The sequence below is a fragment of the Halictus rubicundus genome, chromosome 8 (genome assembly GCF_050948215.1).
Source record: "Halictus rubicundus isolate RS-2024b chromosome 8, iyHalRubi1_principal, whole genome shotgun sequence".
Classification (NCBI taxonomy): Eukaryota; Metazoa; Arthropoda; class Insecta; order Hymenoptera; family Halictidae; genus Halictus; species Halictus rubicundus.
Genome location: NC_135156.1, coordinates 8,809,332 through 8,831,138, shown reverse-complemented (window position 1 = coordinate 8,831,138; position 21,807 = coordinate 8,809,332). Strand labels below are relative to the sequence as shown.

General features: G+C 46.2%; 1 protein-coding gene across 7 annotated transcripts in view; it reads left to right on the top strand.

Annotated features, from left to right (window-relative positions):
* Zfh2 (Zn finger homeodomain 2) overlaps positions 1-21,807 on the top strand; it is a 251,208-nt gene that overhangs the window by 48,501 nt on the left and 180,900 nt on the right. For 6 of the 7 annotated variants that reach the window (XM_076791355.1, XM_076791354.1, XM_076791352.1 and 3 more), the window contains exon 1: positions 8,558-9,551. The exons of the other annotated variant lie outside the window; for it this stretch is intronic. The gene's annotated coding sequence lies outside the window, so the exon portion shown is untranslated. Of the gene's footprint in view, positions 1-8,557; positions 9,552-21,807 lie in introns of those variants that run through there. 7 annotated transcript variants of the gene reach the window in all.

Below are 21,807 nucleotides of genomic sequence, written 5' to 3'. Positions count from 1 at the left end.
TATTTTCGAAAGAAGTCTGCCATTGAACATTGATTTATTTTATGCGAACGACGAGAATCGTCGCGGGGTAAGCCGTGAGAAAAAACGCGCGCACGTCAATGAACAGTTAGGACTAATTGGTGGCGAGGATGAGGAACGAGAAGGGGGACGGGGAGAGGGTAAAAGATCTAAACGGGGTAGAGAGAGGCGAGGAGAATGACGGCGCGGTGGAATGTTCGGCCGACAGGATGCGCGAATGTTGTTTAAAGTCTAGACACAATGTAGGACCCCCGAATTAGTGGGCTCGCTGCGCCGCGGTGCTTCTACGGTAATTAACAAAATTAGCCGCAATTAGAGAGTGCTCGGTGGACCGGCGCGGCGCGGCGTGTCCCTTTTTCCTTTCTCTCCTTGTCGGTCGGCGAACGGTCAGACGATTGGAGCCAACGACGACGGTGGAACGGGAGACGCCCTCGAGTGGCGCGTTTACGCCAAGCCTTAATGACTAACCACATCGGTCGAAAAAGTATCTAAGCACGAAACTATGGGGAATCGGGGAATGATCGGGCTGTGATTACCATCTCCTCGAGGGAACGGCGAGGAGAGACCAAAGAGCGGGAGGAAGGGGGGCAAAACGAGCGCCATTTTACTCGGTCCGATTCAACGTCCGGGAACCGTGTATACACATATACGACTGACTGATTGGATTGTCTAGTTACCAGATTTGATGAGATCATTCTTGCGGCGTTGATCAGCCTCGTAAACGTCATCGCGCGGAAAACAGTAATATATTTCGGCGGCGAGGGGATACGCCGAGCGCCGCCGCGTAATTGTGAGAAATGTACTGATAAAATACGATGTGTAATTCCGTTTATACGATTGCGCGTCTCGCGGCCGGCCTGCGTGCACGTCAATTCGGCTTTTCGTCCGGGAACGTGATGCATAAATTTTCTCGACAACTTTACCGGCACCCGGACGCTGAGAATTCTCGGTGCCCCCAGCCGCAATTGTAATGAGTCGATGCCTCGAAATACTTGTTACGATTACTGTAAATTTCACGGCGCCGATTTTTTTCCTGCCGCCTCTGAGCCGGGAGTTTGATTCGACACCTCTTAAACGCTTGTTCGTCTCGAATTTTATGGGCAAAGATTAATCGCTCCCGGATTTATTAGCTATTCGATGGGATTTAATTGAGCAGCATTCTTTTTTAGATGTTTGCCCAAAAAGAATTCCACTGCGAAAACAAATAGTGAGAAGTTATAAACAGACGGCGGATCTTTACGCGAAATAAAAATTTTCTGCCTGAATTGCAACAAGCATATTTTCTTAATATGTTTCATAGGTTGAAAATAACATAACAGTATTTTTAAATTCTTCTAATGTTTTGACTCTTTTAAAGTACACCTACTCATTTTTGTCATAAATGCATAAAATCCGCTGTCTAGTTAAATGTGTACTATAATAATTGTTAACTGTTCAAATATAAAATTCCTAGTGTCATGAATGGAAAAATTAATTTTATGGTGATTATAGCACACGTGCTTAAGGGGGAAAGCTGGAGTGATAGAATGTAGATGGATAGGGGGACAGAAAATTATGATAAAATTTTAGATAATGACATGCACAAAATTAATTTGGTTTTCTTTATGTGGAGTACACAATCGTGATCGTGAACGTGCCAAGCATAAGACGTCGAGCTTGTCCGGGTGAGACGATCCCCATGGTTTAGCATGTCACAGGCCAATTATGTTTGGGGGCCCGTTGAAATTCAAAGAACGTTTTGTTGCTTAAGTGTAGCTAAAAAAGATTCTTTAGAGCTAAAGATTCTTTCAACTTGAGATTTCCTTCTGCGGTACTTTTTCTTTTTCCGATGTCCTCGAGGGACGTTGAAATTGTAGCAATTTGCGTTCTACGTTTTCTAATTCGCTGAACTATAGCCTACAGCATACGAGCTATTGAGTTCATATCATTTAGCGGCAAGCATTTTTAATTTCTCAATTGAAATAAAAAAGAAAACGCTGTAGTATTAGTTTAGAACGGTATTGAATTAAATTCGTTTAGCAGAAATTACTCAGGTGAAACGAAGAACTAATTGGCAATGTTATTACAAAAAGTGTGCGGCTAAAAAAGCTGAAAATTAGAAGTTGTTTATATCGTACACGAAACACAGTCGACTCACCCGCAGGGCCATACCCAGAATTACTATAATTCGGTTCTACATTTCGAACAATAGACCCTGCTTCGATAAACGCCGAATGGAAAGCCGTGCTGCCAATGGTCCACGGAGAAAGTGTGAAAACCGAGTTATAGCCCCGAGTTATGCGAGCCGAGGACCGTTTTAGTCTGGTATAAATTCGTCGGTTTCTTTTAATTCTTGTTGGAATTCTTCGGGGAAGTATTATTTCCACTAGGCGAATAGAAGAAATGTAAAACGAGCGCCCGGGGATTGTGTTTTAGACGTGGCATTCACCTTATTCCTTGTTCGCATAGTTTAGACTGGCAACCAGATTTATTTGAATATAAAACAAAATTTATTATTCGATTATTACGATAATACGAACAACTATATTTTTGTGTCCGAAACTTCCTCAACCACTCAATCGTGTACAAAAAGAACAAACATTGTCTTTGAATTGTAGTTGTACAAAAAAAAAAAAATATACAGAAAAATTTTCTGCATCAACTTAAAAAATTGTTCTTTTTCTTAATAGCGTTAATAAATTTGCAGTAATATGTATAAGAGTGTTCTCAAATTCTTCTCTGGTGTCTTCACTAGTTTGTATTTCGCCCATTCATTTTTGTCATAAATTCATAATGATAATTTAAATGAATGACGTGTAATTATTATAATCGTTTGGTTGCCGTTTTTCTATGTTACGCGTCGCCATTTTTGTTGGAAAGATAAACCTGAAACGAGCAACCTCGTGAGAAAGACCTGTTTAGAAACAGAGAGATCCCGAGGCAACTGGTGGTCACCTTTCTTGCAGCGGTTTTCACAGTACCAGCAAGGACAGTAACGCTAACAGGTAGTGGAAAACGGGATGTTTCCGCAGAGAGAATGAAAGGCTTAGAGGGATGGGTGTCCGTGGAACGAAAAAATATTCGCTCCTCCTCGACAAAGGCCGACGAAATCCTTCAGCGTTTGCGGGGCGCGCAGCCACGAGGACGTAAGAACAATATTTTACTTTGAATACCGATGGCCAGCACCTGCTGGTGTCGAACAATTCTACCACCAGGTCCAGCTACCTGATGTACAACGACCGACTCTGCCAAAAATCCATCTCTCTCGCTCCCCGTCCCTGCCGCTCTGTATCTCGCTTTCGTTTCCTGTTGCTCTTCGGGGCCCTGTCGTTGGAAAGAAAAAAAGAGAGAGAGAGAGAGAGAGAGAAAAAAAGATCAGGATCATCTTCATAACTGTGAACCGAGGAGCCGGGAAACAGCGGACAATGAAGTTCCAAGCTGCGTGATCCTCTCGCACACGAAGTCGATTTACTATTGGACAATCGTTGTTTAGCCTCCTCCCCGCTTCCAGGAAAGGCCCTCGGAGCTCGAAACTTTCTGTCTATAAAAATTCGCGGAAACATCCTCTCCTCCAGCCGCTACCTCGAGATGATAGGCCATTCGGTGATCGGGACTTCTGGTCAACAGCGTTTCGAAGCTCCCGATCTCTTGGACTCTGTTCAAGATTAACAATTGCCACGCGAATTTAATGGAAACTGAAGTTCTCACCTTACGCAGTAATCTAGTTAATATCGGCTTTGATAAATCTTTCTCAAGTAGTTCGCTAGCGCAGGTGACCGATGACCCCTGTGTTCAACGCGTTAACGGTCCGCGCGATCGAAACGGGGAAACTAAAATCGGTTGGAAGCAAGGTTTAATTGTTTGCGTCGAAACGGTATGCAAATGAACGGAAAGCTGGCCCAGCATCCACCGGGCGAGAAGACAGTTGAAATTCAAACTCTGTGAGAAGCTGTTCGCGCGTCGAGTGTCCGCAAACGGCGGTCGCGCGCGCGCGCGCGCTTTATTTATCGTGGCCCGGCGACAAAAACGGTCGCGGACCACCGAAATCAGGACCAGTTAGTCGAGATTTATGATTTCCAACAATAGCCGTCGCAACAATCTGATATCCGTTGGTAAACCGGCCAACACGGAGGAATCGGTAAGAAGGTCGACAGCTCGTGTTCGTCGGGTAAGAAGGGTGAAATGAACGGCGCCCGGCAGTCTGGTCAGTCCGGTTTCCTTCCGGTTCAAAAGTTGCGCGGCCGAGTGGCCGTGCGGTGCGTGTTCCTCCTCTCTCTCTCTCTTTCCGTGGACTTTTCTTCTCCGCCTCATTTTCTCTTGTTCCTTTCTCTCTTATCCTACCCTCCCGGCCTCCTCGCCCCTCTAACCCCCTCCCTGCTCGAAGCCACCGGTGTCCGAATCCTCTCCCGATACCTTCAGGAACCATTCACCTGGTAACGAGACGCGTTGCGTGCGTCTCACGAGTCGCTTCGGGGGTACGAGCCGACAGAATGTCCTTCGAGAGGGTTGTTTTCCACCCCTGTTGTGTCGGGTACGTGCTCGATGCACACGCAACTAGGACGAGACCCTTCCAGGCCGGGCCGAATTCTGTGCATGCGCGTGAGACCACGTAATTTTCTGACGGACTACTCGCGCTCGCATAACCGGAGCGAGGGTGAGGTCAGGTTTTGCCCCGGTACATCTGTTTCTTGGATAGTTCGAGTTCCGCTATGTTCCTCGCGCACGCCGCGCCTCGAAACTCTGACAACCTTTATTCTCGAACCGAGCGTCTTTTACAACGTCATTTTCTGAATGTCCGCGCGAACTCGCAGACTCAACGACTCGTTATATCGTTTGTTTAATTTTATAGGCTTTTAATAGGTGTGGGATCTGTTACCATTTGAAAACAGTGCTCCTCAAAAGTTCTGTTAGCACTTTTGTCTGGGAGTCCTCGTAAATAATTTACGAATGTAGCGAAAGAAAATTAAAAATATCATGCTGCTCCTCTAGAGTCTAAAGTTTAGACCAACTCCGGTTCTCGGATCGCAGTTCGGAAAAGGCAACGCTATTTGAAAAATGGGTTAACCGAAGGAAAGAATGTATCTCCGTCGCGGATAAAAGGTCCGCAGACTATTTCATTATCGCCGCCATGAGATTCCGTTTCTGCGAGAGACGGTTCCCACTGTCTACGGTGCACGAGATCGTCCGAAATCAAGCGCGAGCTCGTTCGAGTGCCGAGAAACCACGTTTTACTGCCCGGCGAAATTTCCATAGGATTTGCCGCGCGCTCTCCCGAACGTTTCAGCGTTTGAGGCACAAGCAACGCTTCATCGTGCGTAGCAGAAAAGATCCTGAAATCGTTCGGATAGGCTACCGAGGTAAAACGATAGTAATTTGATTTTACGGCGGCCAGCTCTGCTAGAACACGATAGAATCGTTTCGGGTTCCCAAGCGTCGGCGTCGGCGTCGGCGGCGGCGGCGGCGGCGGCGGCTGCCGATCCTGGTCTGCGCCTTTTTTTGGCGTAACCTTTTCCCACCGTTTGCTGAACGATCGCCGGCTACCGTGTCGTTGTTTAACTCTTTGTAATATTTCTCATAGTTCAGGACACGGTCAGCAGGCTCCTCAGTGCCTCAGCGGCGACGAGGAATGCATGGAGCCCGGGCGCATACCGGAGAATCGCGGAACGTTTTGACGACCCCATAAAACCGTACCATCCCGACGAACCATCTCTTTCTCCACGCACGCCCCACCATTTTCGCCTCTGTTAAAATTCCATTTTTTCTTCGCTCTACTAGGCTCGGCTTCCGATAAGCGACTTCCCTCCGTCCGGACAGATGAATTTCCACCGGTTCCGGGTTTCAACTTTACGTTAGACCTGCCATTTCTCATAAGACTAGGTTTATGGACCTCCAAAAGTGACTATTTTACATTACTTTAAAAAATAACAAGAACGAGTCTATCCAAATTTTTAGCAACTTCTTTTAGAATGTATACCCTAAAAAATAACGTTGAATAATCCCTCATGGATGCATCTTTGTAATCTCAATAATCGTTAAAAATCATAAAAATAACAAGAATGTGCCTATCCAAATTTTTAGCAATTTTTTTCAAAGAATATATACTTACTCAAAGAAATAAAGTTGAATAATCTCTCATGGATGCATCTAGTGTTAATTGTCCTACCTCTTTCTGTTGAGTTGCAATAATTGGACGTTGATATTTTAGGAAGTTGATCAAATCTATGCTATTAATATTGTTTGTTACATGCAGGAAAAGTGGAATTTATTTACTGCAATTTCAAAATCGAAGTTCCAACAGATACAGTAGTTTAAAGTAAGTACATTTCGCAGAATGTGCACTTATCCTACTATAATTAGGTGTGCAATATTCGCTGACAGTTCTAAACGTTCTGAAAATTATGACCACAAATTTTGTAAAAATAATTTTGAAATATAGAATCAATTTTATTGCGTTAGGATAATACTTCGCCAAAATTCGTTAAAGTTTGCAAAACCAGGGGACTTATTGGCTGCGAAAAAGAGATCGAAATATATTTTCTGAAAAGGAAATAAACCATATTGAAATGCATAGGTACTTTATTGCTAGAAATAACTCAAGAAATGCAGTTAAACTGTACTACAAAATTGAGAACGTAAAATTATAATTTTTCTTTCGCCTTTGCACGCCTCCGAGCGACCAAACGTGAATTCTGCAGTTCCTTTTTTTTTTTGTTAACATTCATTGTGCAGTTTACCGCCGGCAGAACAATTCATCAGACAACATGAATAGGCTGCAGTTCCCGGCTCGGCGTTTTCAAAAAGAGAGACATGCGTCTTCGACCGAAAGAAAAAGTGATTTTGTGGAACGGAAGGAGAAATCGGTTTAAAGTCAGTTTATGAGTTTCCCTTTACAAGTCGAGACACCTGGTCGAAGGCCATCCCCGGGTCCCGGAATCCTGAAAGTGCAGTAAAACTGACCGAAGACAGAGCAGGGATCCCTTTTTGAACGAATGGTGCCTTCTCCCTTTCGGTCCATCCATTCACAGATTTCCACCCTACTCCCCCATCCCCCTCTTCCCGCTCGGTCCTTGAACAGATGATTCCACCCTCCTCGATCATGATCGCTGCCTTTTGATCGATCGTCCACGGAAGCCTAGGGCCTTGACTATTTTGTTAAAATTATCATCGATATCAGGAAGTTTTTCATAATTGCGGCCGCTTCTTAAAAATGTCAAAATATCAAAGGATTCTTTTATTCTAAGTAGGAAAATTCACAAGCCAAAAATTAAGTTATTCTTTTTTCAATATTGTCTCGCAGTAGTCGCATCTTGACATACTGGTCCACAGCCAGCAACAGCGCGAGTCGCGATGGCGGTTACTTTAGGTTAGATCGCGGGAAACACTATGACTGACATTTCGCTCTTTAATCGGTTGAGAATCTCGGCGAATAACTACGTATTGTTTATACAAAAATTCGTATCCGTCAAAGCCTCCGTCCAGTTATCGTCCACCATGCTACAGTCTATTCGAAAACCCGGTGCGTATCGTTCTAGAAACCGAAAGCACGTCCCGAAACGCACAAGTCCCCACTTAAAAGTTCCCTGTCGATCGCGGCGGCGGCACCAGGTGGAAGAAAAAATGTCGCCGCGATAGGTGACAGTAAAACGTACGAGATCGCGCGCGACCCGGTAACGAGAACGCGACTAGACGCCGAAAACGCACTTGTCTCCCCGGTCGAAACTCGGCGGAATTGATCTAACTTGAACGGCCGGAGATGCGAGTCACATTTTAACAGGTCCTGAAAAGGAGAATATCATGCACAGGCACACCGATAAACTCTCACAGGGGCGAGCGGCCTCGTCGGGAAGACGAAAAAAAAAAAAAATGAGAAAGAAGAGAATAAAAGTATACGCAACGAAGACGTCTACCGGCGTCTCCTCCCGTCGGAAATCCTGGATCTTCGATCGAGTCAAGCAGACGATACGTCCGGACAGGCGAGCAAAGAGGGAGAGAGAGAGAGAGAGATAGAGAGAGAGAGAGAGAGAGAGAGAGAGAGAGAGAGAGTGGAGGCAGAGAGAGCCTACCCTTCGGAGAGGAAAGTTTACCGGAAAAATATCCGGGAAGTTGCAAGGCAGAAGCGGCGACTCGCGCCTGTTCCCCCACCTGTGAGCCACGGTGTCTTAGCGGAGTCGTCCTCAGCTTCTGCGCTGTCGCCGAAGCGCTGTCTTTGGCCGGCCGTGTCCACGCGCTATGGTGGGGGCAGTTGGTGGGCTCGGGAGGGAGAAGAGCGCTCCGAGGTCTCCCACCAAGCAGAGACGGCGCAGCATCCAGGGTTCGGTAGGACACGCCCACTCGCATCAATAGGTCACGCCCCTTGGCCCCCACCGTCGAGCCGCGGCGCAGCTGCCGCGGAGCCGACGGAGGAGAGGGGTGCGCGAGCACCGCTTGGTGTGGAGGTGAACAGGAATGGTGGGGATCGCGCGGACCGGACGCGGAACGCACTCGACGGACCCGGTGTTGGTGGAGGGGTGGAAGCGGCTGGCCGCGGAGGGGCGGGGAAGCGAGCAGTTCGGCAGCGCGACCCGACGTGGGCACTTCGCTGTCCGGTCTTTCCTTCATTAAAATATTATTCTGTGCGTAGAGAGAGAGAGAGCCGCGGAGCCCGGCGAGCCTTCGCCGCCGTTTTCACGCAACGAGCAACGCACTCTCACCACCCCCTCGTCACGGGTCCTGCATCGTTTGCGTTTACCGAGGGGTTGGACGCGCGGACGTGGACGTTCGTTGTTTTTTTTTTCTGCCGGCCGGGCTACTAACCGCCGCCACACCATTCGCCAAGGATTATCGTCGAATTCGCGCGACGCGTGTGCGCGAGGCAGCCAAGGAATCGGTGTTTCCCTGACAGTGCGCGCGACCCGTAAACCCGTACCGCCTTGGACTCGTTCCGCGGTCTCCTTAAGCTGGCCTGCCTGTGTGTGTCATTTCAACCAAACCCGGAACCCGTGCCGGAACAACAGAACGCAAACTGTACCCGAGTCTGGGCTCGTCCGCATACCGCACGGTGTGTACCTACCTTACACGAATCAGGAAAACGTCTGACCGGAAACACCGGGGACCTCGAATGATCGACCTTCACCGCCGACAGATCCTGCCGCACGTTTTGGACAACGAGTGTCGAAGTGTCGGGACGCGCACAACTCTAAACGGATAGTTAAGCCGGTGGTGGTGTCCACGAAGTCCTCTTTTCATTGGATTCTCGAGGGTGGTGGTTGTCCCTCTGGAAATCGGCTCGGTGGGCTCAGAACCGGAGAACTGTGTGTTGTGCTTTCGAAACCTAGAATTCCTATTTTTCACCGCGTTCCTATAATACAAAAAAAAGGTGCTTCACCGATTCAAGTTCCTCGTCCTCTGTCCATGGTGCGAGAAGCCTCCCCGGCTAAAAGTGTCGAGACCTTTGATCGCTGTTTGTTCGCCGGGAAAAAGGTAATATAATCGTGCTTGAAGAGTACAGTGCTTCGAGGGGTAACAGTGCAACTGCTGGTTATAGAAAACTGGCAGCTCACGGGATATGAACCCAGGTACGTGCAGTCTATCGTTTCGCATCAGATAAGTGTCCAACGTGACAAGTGAGAGACGGGGGTCAAAGTGGTTTACTAGGATAAGTTTCGCCCCGTTCGCCCGACGATCCCGTCGAAATTTATGTTGTGCGGCTCCGGCCAACAACCGGCAGGACCGATGTCCCTTGTGCTGTGACGTATGCTAATGCTGTATAGTGGGGTCGCCTAGCCGCGATGGGACCGATGGTGTATCTCCGCTCGCCCGCGACTCAATCGATGTGGTGCACAAGTTTCTTTCCGAACGCGAGAAATCGCCGTTCAATGTCAACTGTCGCTAAATCGTTACAGTGACGCGCGAACCCACCTTGCTAAAAAATAATCGACGAGCGAATCCGTACGCGCAATTTCTCCCCTGTAGTTTTCCTCGGTTCTTCGTTCCATTCCTCCGGAACGACCTCTGTACAGAAGTTAAGTAAACAGGTCCGAGGACCGCGTCGCGACTCTTATCGAGGGAGCTGTCTAAGAGAATCGTCGTAATCTCTGTTTTTAATACGGTCGTTTGCCGCCAGAAAGTGAAAAACGTTAAGTGGAAATGATATACGGGTGCGAATACTGTAGAAACTTACAGACATGCAGAACATGTGTACAAGGTTCACGGGTGCACGCAGATTTTCTAGACTGTTCGGAGACAGTCCGCAGACTAGCATTCTGTCTTCCTGTGGTATGGAACATCGGAGACAACGTCTACAATGTGCAGCAATCGTGCAATCGCCATGTGGTCGAATAAACGAGATTTTCACTGAAACGAGTGTCCGTGGAATGTAAAGAAACAAACAAACAAGTGGCCAGATACATATCTTAGCGTTGCAGTCAGTCTTATAGAAGCCGGAATCGAACTACGAAATTTAGTATCATTTCTTCTTATTTACGGGCCGGTTTGCTTTAATAACATTTCTGAATCAACATTCGATATTCTTACAGAATTCCTACACCCATCGTTGGTATCTTTACTGTTTATTTTCGGGCCAGTTTACTTTAATAACCCTTCAAAATCACTCCTCGACGTTCTTACAAAATTCCTACACCCATCGTTGGTATCTTTACCGTTTATTTTCGGGCCAGTTTACTTTAAAAACCCTTCAAAATCTGATTCTGTTCTCGAAGCAAATTGTTACAAATTCACGTATAAACATGAACGTCCAAGATGTTTCTGTTTTCTTTTTTTTTTCTCTCTCGCAAGTTCAGAAACATATTATATCCTGCAAAGACCATAGCAGCGATGGCTGGGACGCTAAAATAACAGTCCGAACGTGGGCACACGACATTATACGTAGCAAACGACGAACAGTCGCATACATTGTCCTCGGATATCGTACACAGACCGACTGCAGACAATGTCTGTAAGTTTCTACAGGGCTGAACTCCTGCCAACATTGTCAAAATCTAGTGGGGCATTACCGTATCTCCGCCCATGAGTCGGTTCGCCTAATTGTCCCATCTGTGTCGCCTCTGTGAACCCGTAAGATGACGACTGAATCTCCGGTGTTGCAACAGATCAGAAATTTATTGTGACTCCTCGCTGTAGAACATCGAATCTGCCAGATGTGGGTGTCACTCTTCAACATCTCTCCTTCGACATGAAATTCTGTGAAAGCACGCGTTAAGGAAAAATATTTATTTCCTACAGGAAATCGGTGAAAGCAGTTTTCAGTAGGACGAGGCTTTCGAGGCATATTGAGCCATACCTAAATCTGTTAAATATCGTAAGCTGGTGGTAGAAATATTTCTAAAATAATTCGCGGGGTATCCGAAGCTGTGATTGGATGATCGCAGGGAGTCGCATATCGGGACCGCGAAGCGGCACCGGGTCCTCGTCAGGTTGGCACGAGCGTCCTCGTTCCTGTTGAAATTTTAACCGGTTCCGTCGTCGTTACGAGCTGTTGTCGCAAACGTTCGTGCTTCGGAGGTGCGTGCAGCGAGCACCGGGGCCCGGGAACGCAGTGGAAACGCGTGCGACACGCCAGATTTCGATTCGTGTGCAGATAAGGGAACCGGTATTAGGGGGCCCTCTCGAGCCGGCGCGGCGAGGCGCGATACACCGTCGCGATTTAGATATCCAGGCTTTTGTTTACCAACACCGGTACGCGCGAAGACGGCGCCCAGCCTGGACGGGACTCTCCGATTAAGATCCGCGAAAAAATCCGAAGAATGCCGAGTGTGTTCGTTGATACAATCGGATCCGTCTGTCAGAATGCGTGCAACAACGTCAACCACTCGGAGCGTTCCGAGCCTCGAGTGGAATCGTGATGTACGATTATGGGTGCTCGCCGCGTGTAACGCCACCGATTTCAGGTTACTTCTACCCGCGCGAATCTTATACGACCAGTCGATCCGAAGCGACGAGAAGAAGCGTCCCGGCGCGGCGCGGCGCGTGCACTCGCGAGGACGCTGAAGGTTCCTCGAGGTAGAAGAGCGGATAATTAGCTCTGGAGAACACAAGTGGCGCGCGAGAGCTTCTCAGAAAATAGCGTCCGCCTTTCGCGTTTCTTTTCGAGGAAACGAAATTGCAAAGAGCCGAGAGATGGATCCTTTCAGACCTCTCCACGACACGATGGACCGTTTAAGCATTTAAGTCCCTAATTACTCGGCCCGGATGATCGCGGCTTTTCTGAAAAGAAGTTATTCGACCAAAAGGAACCGGGCTCGACAGTTCTTCTTCCCGGTTTCTCGAGTACACTCTGAATCGAACTCGCTGGTATTTCACGAGAGAAGGATATTCGATCGCTTCTCGTGGTATCCGTCAAGGGGTCTAAGGAGATCCAAAGGTCACCGGAGGCCGCGCGTTCCCTAGATCCTCGGGAACGAATTATCCGTTCCGGGAGGCCATTGTTAGCCGGCCGATCCATGGAGAAGCACGTTTGTGTTTCCATAAACAGCGAATAATTCGGTGTCGTGTTCGGTTGCCAAAACGTTGTAGCAGCCGACCTTTCTTTCGCGGGACAGTCGTTTCTGTTTCCCAAGCGACGTCCCCTTTCCCGGAAAACAGCAGAAGAAGGAATGGGTCTGGCCGTGTAGCGACTCCGCTTGACCTCGGTCACAAAAGTCGAGCCGTGAAAAATCCCAGACATCTCGCCGGGAATTTATTTCTCTAAATCGAACGGGAAGGTTAATTAATCGTAAATAATCGGAGCCGAGGCGCACCGAGAGCGCCGCGCGGAGCTTTCTCGGTTAGAGTCTCCGGACCGTGTTGTGTCCGTGGTGCGTGCGCAATTAATTAAACCTCCGTGTGCAGTTCGCATCCGCGGAGCTTTCTCGAAAAACAATTTACCATTGGGGTCAACGGTATCGCGTTGCCGATGTTTTCTCGTGCGTGCGCATGCCCGGCCTTTATTCGTCGCCCACGAACCAACGCGCCTTCCACCCGGCGACTAATTAACCGCGATTGATATACGCCCGGTCCCCGCTCGCGCCTGCGTTAGAAAGTCTAATTGCCTAGACCGCTCGGCAAACGGGAATGTTATGAACGAATCACGAAATTTATCGCAAACGAGATACCAACGAACAAACCACGGCCGTTTACTCCTCGGAACATGCAAAGTCTGATTCACCGATTCCCACAGTTGGTTTTCGATTAGAACGCACAAATTCGAGAAACAATGCTGCAATTTCGGAGAATTCCGAAACTCGACCGAAAGACGTTTTAACGATATACCTGTCGAACACTAAACGCAGATGGCCAGTGTTGCTTTGTCAGAATGACAAGGTTCAGTTTATCCAGACTTTTCGCTATTTATTTATTTTTTTATTATTAAAATAAATAAATCTGAGACCCTAGGTTTACGGAGCACTAAAAGTGACTATTTTGCATTACTTTGTAAAAATAACGTGGTACCCACATTTTTAGCAATACTTTTAAAATAATGTATACCCAAAGAAATTAATTTGCTGATTAATTTCTCATGTGTGCATCCTTAGAATCTTAATAATTTTAAATTAAAAATATTAAAACCGTAAACGTAGTTTTAGAGACTTGTCACTTAGACGTGACAATTTGCTACAAAAGTAAAATTTTAATAATAATAATAATAGATTGCGTCAATTTCAAGGTGTTGGAGCCAAATGAAAATTTGTACCTTCCATGAATAACTGTAATATGTTGATGATAACACGTCGATACTCTTAAATCCCTTTTATCTTCCTGCTGTTTCATGTTTTATCTACTCATATTTGCTATAAACGCATAAAATACGCAGTCTATTTATTACTATATTTTCTGTTATCGAAATTTATAAATAGACTGTGGACCATCAGGAATTTACAACGAAATTGAGTAGTTATAATTTTAAACAGTGGAAAGATTAAAACAAAATTAGGACTGAGAATTTATCATTTTCAATATGTCAGAATAATTAGAGAAAGAAAGCAACTTTAAGGTGACCTTTGCTTCTTGCAACGTATGTAGATGTAACTATTGTAATTAATCTACGAATAGGTTTCCTCTCGTAATTAATTTTTCTCCATTTCCAACACTTATTCTCCACAGATTATTTATTAGTCTTTGAATGAACGAAGGTGCACACCCTAGTTATTACTGTTAATCAGCCTCCCAAAAAATTAACCATCGTTGGCACCCTACCCTTCAAACTCTAATTCGCAAATTGAGAGACAGGCGACGCGAAAAGAAAATGTTTCGGCATCGTTGACATTTTTCTGGAAACGACCGGCTAATCGGTAACATTGCTGCAATTTGTTTATCCGGCAAAAGAAAAGGGTGGGAACAATCCCCCGGGGGTTAATTAATCGCGATCGGTGTACACGAATAAGCGGATTTTCTCCTCGAACTGCTTTCTCGATTACTTGGTCGGTCTCGCACGCCCGTTTCACAAACTAATTAGATCGACGAACTGCGCGCGCTAGCTTTTCGATCCATCCTGGCGAGGTCCGCGGGTAGCAGTGATTTCGTAAGTCGGTTAATTAAAGAAACACCGTTCACCGGCTCGTTAACGCTCGCCCATTGGACGGTTCCACGGCGAAAAAAGAAACTCGGGCAACGCGAGCTCACAAAAAAACGTCCCACTAATAGCGATTCTATGATGAAGATCTTGGAGAACCGTTGCTTCTGGCTTTTTGTTGTCGGTGTTCGGTTGCTTGTAAGTCACACTACTTCCTCGACATCGAATTAGGCGAAGGAAACTATGTTCTATTTATTCTTGTAACGATGCGAAAACCGGCAGGCTCGGTTATATTATTTATGCGAACGTTTCGTGGTAATCTGTGCAAGCAAACTGCTCGATTTAATTAAAAAAATTCGAGCTCTGTTCCCTAGCATTTGTCATGACTTCTCTCGAATATTCGGCCGACCGAGTATTTCATCCTCGATGTGCTTTGATTCGCTCGAGCTTATTAACATAAACCTGCTCGTTCAGGCGATCCCGCGTTAACTATTAACCTGCCCATCGCAGATCGTATCAGAGCTGAAATAATTAAGCAGTCGCTCCTCGAGTCAATTTTTACGATGCAGGTATTTTTACGCATGCTGATCAGGCGCGACCACGTCCGTTCTGAACTTCGTACATTCAAGTTTCTTTCAAAGAAATTTTTCTGAACAAAGAAAGAAAATGAATTCGGAAAGTATCGTGTACCTGGAATCGCTTCCCGAACCATCGAATCGGTATCCTCGTAACGTCGCGCGCCTCTCGGCGAGCATTTAATATTCAATTTCATTATATAAACTTTAGCCTCTCCGCGCAGCCGAGGTGGAAAGCGTCGTGTGTAGATACAAAGTAAATGATTCTCGCCGGCTCTAATGTCCCGCGCAAAGAGCTTCAGGTTCAACGAACACTCGCATTCTCGTAGGAAATATCACCGAGATGCATTTAACAGTTCCCAGTGGTTCGCGCGATAAATCATTAGCGATTGGTAGAGGGAATATCGCTCGGTATAATATATTATCGTCACTCGGCCCATAATTTAGACTCGCGGAAGAACAGTCGACGCAGCGCAATTAAAATAGTAATAATTTATTATCTTGTTTCGCCTGCGACTCGTGTTTACGCGCGAGTGCAACCGGTGCGCGCGGAATATTGTACATGTGTATATATGTATACACACTATATCCGTGTTGTAATTGAAAGCGCGATCAGCTCCGAAAATTCCGACGTCAGATTTCGCAGTTGATGGCTCGTTATCGACGGGAATAGCCGCGTCGCTGCGACCTCAGGTCCATCGCGGTGTGTCTCTGACGAGTCCGAATCCGACGGACGCCGCGCATTGAAATCACCGTTGCGGCCCACCAACGTAGCCGGAAATAGATCTTCGTCTGGCCCGGGATGAAAAAGCCGTCGGTGCCACCACGAAACGCGCACCGTTCCGTTTAGGTGAAATCTCTCCTCCCTCGTCCCGCGATAGAGAAAGAGTGGGAGAGAGAGAGAGAGAGACGCGGTCGTCTGTTTAATTCATCGAGGAGGCACGCGTGAATAATTTTCTGACGTTCCCGAAGGCGTCAATCCCGAATTCCGATGCTTTTCATTAACCATCCACCGGCTCGTTACGACGAACGATAATATATGTCTCCAACGACGTGCACGCGTGATTTCATAATTCTCGATAAAGACGGAATTTAGACGGTCGCCCGATAAATATTTAACAGCGTCAAAGTCGACGTAAACTTTCTGTTACACTTGGCAGCTTTAATCGATTTGAAATACTGACACCGAGAAGTAATTTGCGAAGCATTATTATAAATCAGTTATACCTGGAAAAAAAAAAGAGAAACGAGTTTGTTCGATGTTTGCAATTTACATTGCCGGGACGCTAATGGAATTTCTTTTCGTTCTTTTTGATCGTCTTTGTAAACGCGTCGAGCGTTTCGAGCGATAAAAGTTTCGGATCTGGAGGATCAGAGAATGTCGAAGGAGCTAGATCTGTTCTGTAATTATAAATAATTGAGCTTGACATTCTAGATTTGGTATGCCGCGGCTCGGATACGTTCGTTAACGTAATCAGGAGAAAGATTGTAGCCGAGGCGGATCGTTAATTGCGACGTGTCATCGTAATACACGATTTCGCACGAAATACTACACGGGGTTCCGGCTGGGAAGATCCTCGGCTTGAACCAAATCCGAAATTAGTCGGGCTATGTGTTTCCGACGACTCGAAATGTAATCCAGTTATCTCGGGTGATCAGGATCCATTAAAACGGCCCTGACTACTTTCTCTATCTGAAACGATCGACCGTTTAATGGACACCCCGAGTGCCGGGTTTCGGGCCGGTTTTCGATTTGCGCCGATTCAATTAAAAACCGAGGGTGTTCATTCTTCGACTCGCATTTACCGTGGACGGCGTTAATTGACGTGACGACCGTGGTCATCTGGAGGAAATAAGGGAAAAAGGAACAAAAGGCGCTCGGACCGGTGTAGGTAGACGGGTAAAAAGATTTCCCAGGTGTCGGTGGAATGCTGTCGGGTTAAAAGTTTACGGTCAGCGCAAATATTTTTCCTTTTGCCCGAGAAAGACGGTATCGTTTGTCCCCGGACCATTCGAAAACAGCGTCGAAGCGTCGTCGTACGTTTCGACTCGAAATATGATCACCGAATAATTAACAATATCTCGAGAAAAACGTTATTGCACTGTCTAGCATTTTAAATTCTTGTTATTGCGTCGAACGTAAAAATTGCACACGTTTGAAACAAGTATATTGCGAGTTTAACACTTACTTTACGATCTGGTCGTTGCACTCGCGAGAGTTGCGAATAATTTGTGGAAAAAAAATTTTTTGAAGTTGGAATTGTCGCAATACTGATTGTACTCGATTTAAAATCGCCGCCGTCTCGGTGCTAAAGAGTTACAACCGTGACGCCGACGATACTCGGTGTTTCGTAAGTATGCAGCGTTGTGATTATCTCCAAGTTTTCCTTCTTCATTTAAAAGAACGTGGCGAGAACATTCGAGGACACAAGCGGATCGTAAATTTTTTAACATCTCCGATTAAGCTTCGTAGCGCGACAAAACTCGAAGTGGGTGGTCAGATGTCCGAGTCGTTATAACTCCTATATCATTGGTCATTATCGCTCGAAAGGCTTTCGTTTTGCATTTCTAGCCGGCTTGGAAGCATCGTAAATCTCCGTCTTGAGATATTTCTCTCACCTTTTGACGTCTAACCAAATTAAACCTATCGGGCGAATATCCGTGGAAATGTATAATTCGATGCATTAACGCATTTTCTAAAGAACCGAATACAAGGACCGTTCGAGCACGATAAAGCACGATCAACGGAACGAATTACATGATAATTATATTCGAAAGCGGCGAGTAAGTCCGCCTCCGAAAGGAACATCTAAGGGAAAGAAAAGACGAACGAACGCGAGGAGAGTCGATTTTTATCGCGAATTAAACGCTGCGCAGTCCCCGCGTTTATGCAAATGCTCGTCAAATTATCTGATCTGTTCCCGTTTAAATCATTCCGGACGTCGCCGGTGTCCCTTTAAAAATTGCCAGCATCGGGACAAGAGGGAGATGGGGCCGGGGTTCGGAGAAGTGCTCTTCCGCGACGAATATTTACTGCCGAGACGATATTGTACATCGAACGACCTTCCTTCGCTAATAAGCACAATTTGTGATGAAGGGTTGACTCGACTGTTGATTAAGAATTCCTGTTTCGTGCTTGCTCCTACTTCTCGGTGCCTTTCGTTCTTCGGTGGCTTTCGAAGCACCCTACTCTGATATTCATAAAGAACAGAGGCTCCCACCCCCGTTACGACAGATTTGCATGAAACTCCCAGAAATAAGCGCGATTGATCAACTAGCGTGAGTTAGTTTCGCGTGGCCGCGGACGCATCGTAAATGTTATGTCCGATTATTTTCTATCTACGACGTCGAACCTTCGGTTCTTCGTGCTCTTCCCTCCAACCCTGCCCCCTCCCGGTGAACGCCACCCCCGTCGTTTAGCCCCTTTCGACCCCCGGGTTCTTATCTTCTACCCCCGGGGCTTTTTTTCGTCCCTTTGTCTCTAAAATCCAGCTACCACGACGCGGGGGCATTTGCATAACACCAGTCGAGCTCCCCCCCCCCCGTCCCTCTTCTCAGACAATCGTGCCCCCTCCCGGGGGCAAGCTCGTCTCGCTTTTAATAAGCGCTTTTACTTCATTCCCGATTACCAATTCTTATTTCGTGTCTGGCCTCGGTTTTCCTGAACGGCACACGAGCCACCCTGATCGCGTATTCATAAAGCTCCCAGGATCTCTCTCTCTCTCTTCCCCTCCTCTACCCTCTCTCTCTCTCTCTCTCTCTTGCACTCCTCTCTCGGTTACCGTTCCGATTTGCATGAAAGTCGCGCAGAATCTTCGAGGAGAGCGAGAGCCCGAGGCGAGGAACACGCACGAGCCCCGGCCGCGGTCTCGCCCTTCGCTTCGCCCGCGATCACAATGGGAATAGATCCACGATCCAGGGATCCGGCAGCCACGTTTACGCCTTTACGCGTGCAAACTCGGGACGCGCGCGCAACCCAATGTCGCGTATTATCATAAAGCATTGACGCAACACGTGCCGGGCATGTGTCCGATTTGTCGGCACGTTTTGACGCGCCTCTGCATTCCGAATGGGATATTCGTCCGCGCTGCGCTCAAAGAGTTCACTGCGCGCCGCACTCCATTTCGGGGATCGTCGATGGGGTACCTGCGTTGGTCCTACCGAGCGGATCGCGCGAAATCAGTGTACCTTCCTTTGTCGAACCCGTTTATTGCCGTAGATAACCCTAATTACTAGCCGAAGAGCGGCTGGTCCCATCAAGCTCAACGCCTCGCTTTAGTCCTTCTATTGGCGGCTAGATAACTCCCTCGACAATTACCTGTGATCTAAAACTATCGCGTGTCCTTCTTTTATTGTGGCTTTGGCTATCGAGTCTTTCATATACTAATTATGAGGTTCGTGCATGTGGAACATTTCAAATTCGACTTTAACCCTTAATTCAGCTTTTACTTTTAATTCCTTTAACATTTCTTTGTGGTTCGAAAATACCATGAAGACTCGCTGAGTTTGCATTCTTTGGACACCAGAAAATTTATGGGGGAATTGTTCCAGTGATCAGCCATTGAACACTAGAACCACCGAAAATTAGTGGTTTCTAACTTTTGTGTGTCGACTCATTTGTGCTCATAAATGCATAAAATCCGCAGTAGAATTATTCTTACAATTTTAAGGTAACTCTTAAAATATCATGACTTCGATTGGTAGATATTGTTGATGTACCCCAACGCAAATTATTAAGGTTGCAGCTAACGAACGCAAATGTATTCGCACACCGTGGTAAAACAGTACTTGAGCTGTACAAGTTGAAAAATGCTTCTGCCAATAAATTTCTGGCACCCATTTTCGATTACACAATCATTGGGGAAGGCAGATGTTTCGAGTTCGTAAATAACTTGCTTATGCGCGCGTATAAAAATACGTGTACCGCATTTATCCACTTTCGACTTTCTTTCGGAACAACATGGTTGCAAACACGAGTCAGCCAATTTTCGTCGAGAGGTACAATCAATTATTCACGTTACCGAGCAAAATTGCCTATTGTTTTCACAGCATTACGACGATGGCACGATCCATTAAAAATCGATAAAAACTTTAACATTCGCCCGATAGATTTCGAGCGTAGAAACGGGGCGAAGAAAAATTCTCGTTACTCTCTGGAAGGCATCTATCGAACCAGTTTTCGAGATCTCGTTTTCGTGTTGCTCCGAAATCTACCTGGAGTAAGCAGCGCGTTCTTTACGATATCTCCGCGAGTGTCCGTGTTACCGGACAACGAGGGAGAGCCATGAATATGACTGAGACCCAGTATTAGGTGCCTTTATGTCGGCACAATGCCGTTTATTATCATAATCTATTATCGCGGCTTACGTGAACGTGCTTCGACTGGTCAGTTACTAACGCGAATCCGGGGTTGCAGTCGATACAACTCGAATCCTTTCACGCTCGTTACTCGATGGTCCTCATGGGATTGTTCACGAATATCTTCTCCTCGAACTCTTTTTTTTTTATCAAACTCTTTATCGGTCTACTTTCAAATTTTAATCAAGCACCTCCATGAATTTTTCAGTGGTTCACAAAATTTGTCTCGGTAATAATTATGTACTGTGCTGTATACAACCTATTTTCAAATTGACAAAATTCATCTGCGGCTTGATTGGATCACATGAAATCGATATATCATCATTATCAGAATTGTTAATGGTAAACTAAATTTCTATTTGGTTTAATTGTAATCAAGGCAATAGGTTTTTATTCCCCACGTAAATCCGCAGTCTATGTATTTTATTCCTCGAATTGTTAACCAATTGCAGAGAAGATAACATTAATTTAGAATAAATAATTTCTCAAGTTGCGCCCTCGTGGCATGATTTATCGACACGAAACAGGGCGCTAAGCTCATTGAACTGCTGCACTTAATCTTCGGTGCATGGGCTAGTTTTAACGTTGTACTTTTCAGGTAATGGCATATTATTTAGGTATAAAAAGCGTGAACGATGCTAATACACATGCCCGAGATAGCCGAGGAATATTCTGCTAAAAAGAAATTACTTTGTGACGGTAAATGCCAACAGAATCGTTAACGGTATATTTGCACAGTAGAGGATCCTTTATGGTTTTCCCAACGTTATGTATTTTTTTTTTCCCTTCAGCTTGTAAGTTAACAAGGGTAATTTTTCATATTTTTGTTTTAATCTGCTACTGTTTGACAAATGATCTCTCGGGCAACAATATTATAGCTACTAGGTAGTTAATTCGCGAGGTTAGCCTTAATTCCGGTATTTCCTCCAGTTTTGTTGGCATTGTGCGTCAAAGTAGTGGAACACGTTTGTTTAACAGTTCGTGTCGGCTTGATTGTAAATCCGTGTAATCCCGGCGCTGATATAGGCTCCGCTGGAATATTTGCCCGGGCTCATGCTAGGAATTAATTATTCGTAACAAGTCTTAACGAGCTTCCTTTATCCCTCAATATAAACTAAAAACCGTCGGGGAGCAGGGTTCTCCGAATACAGCGTGTATTCAGTGTTCATTTGATTAATATAAATCAGTCGCGCAGCCGTGCTGTTAATGGCGCGAGTCAGTTGTATAAGTGCTGGAATTAAATACCGCTTAGCATTCTTTGGATCGGCCACATGAACGATTATACTCTTATCTTGCTCTCGAACATTCATCAAGAGGCAACGCTCGACACACGCGACGACTGCTCGTGGACGAATTGCGGTTTTTGCGTTGCATTATCACTAATACGCCATG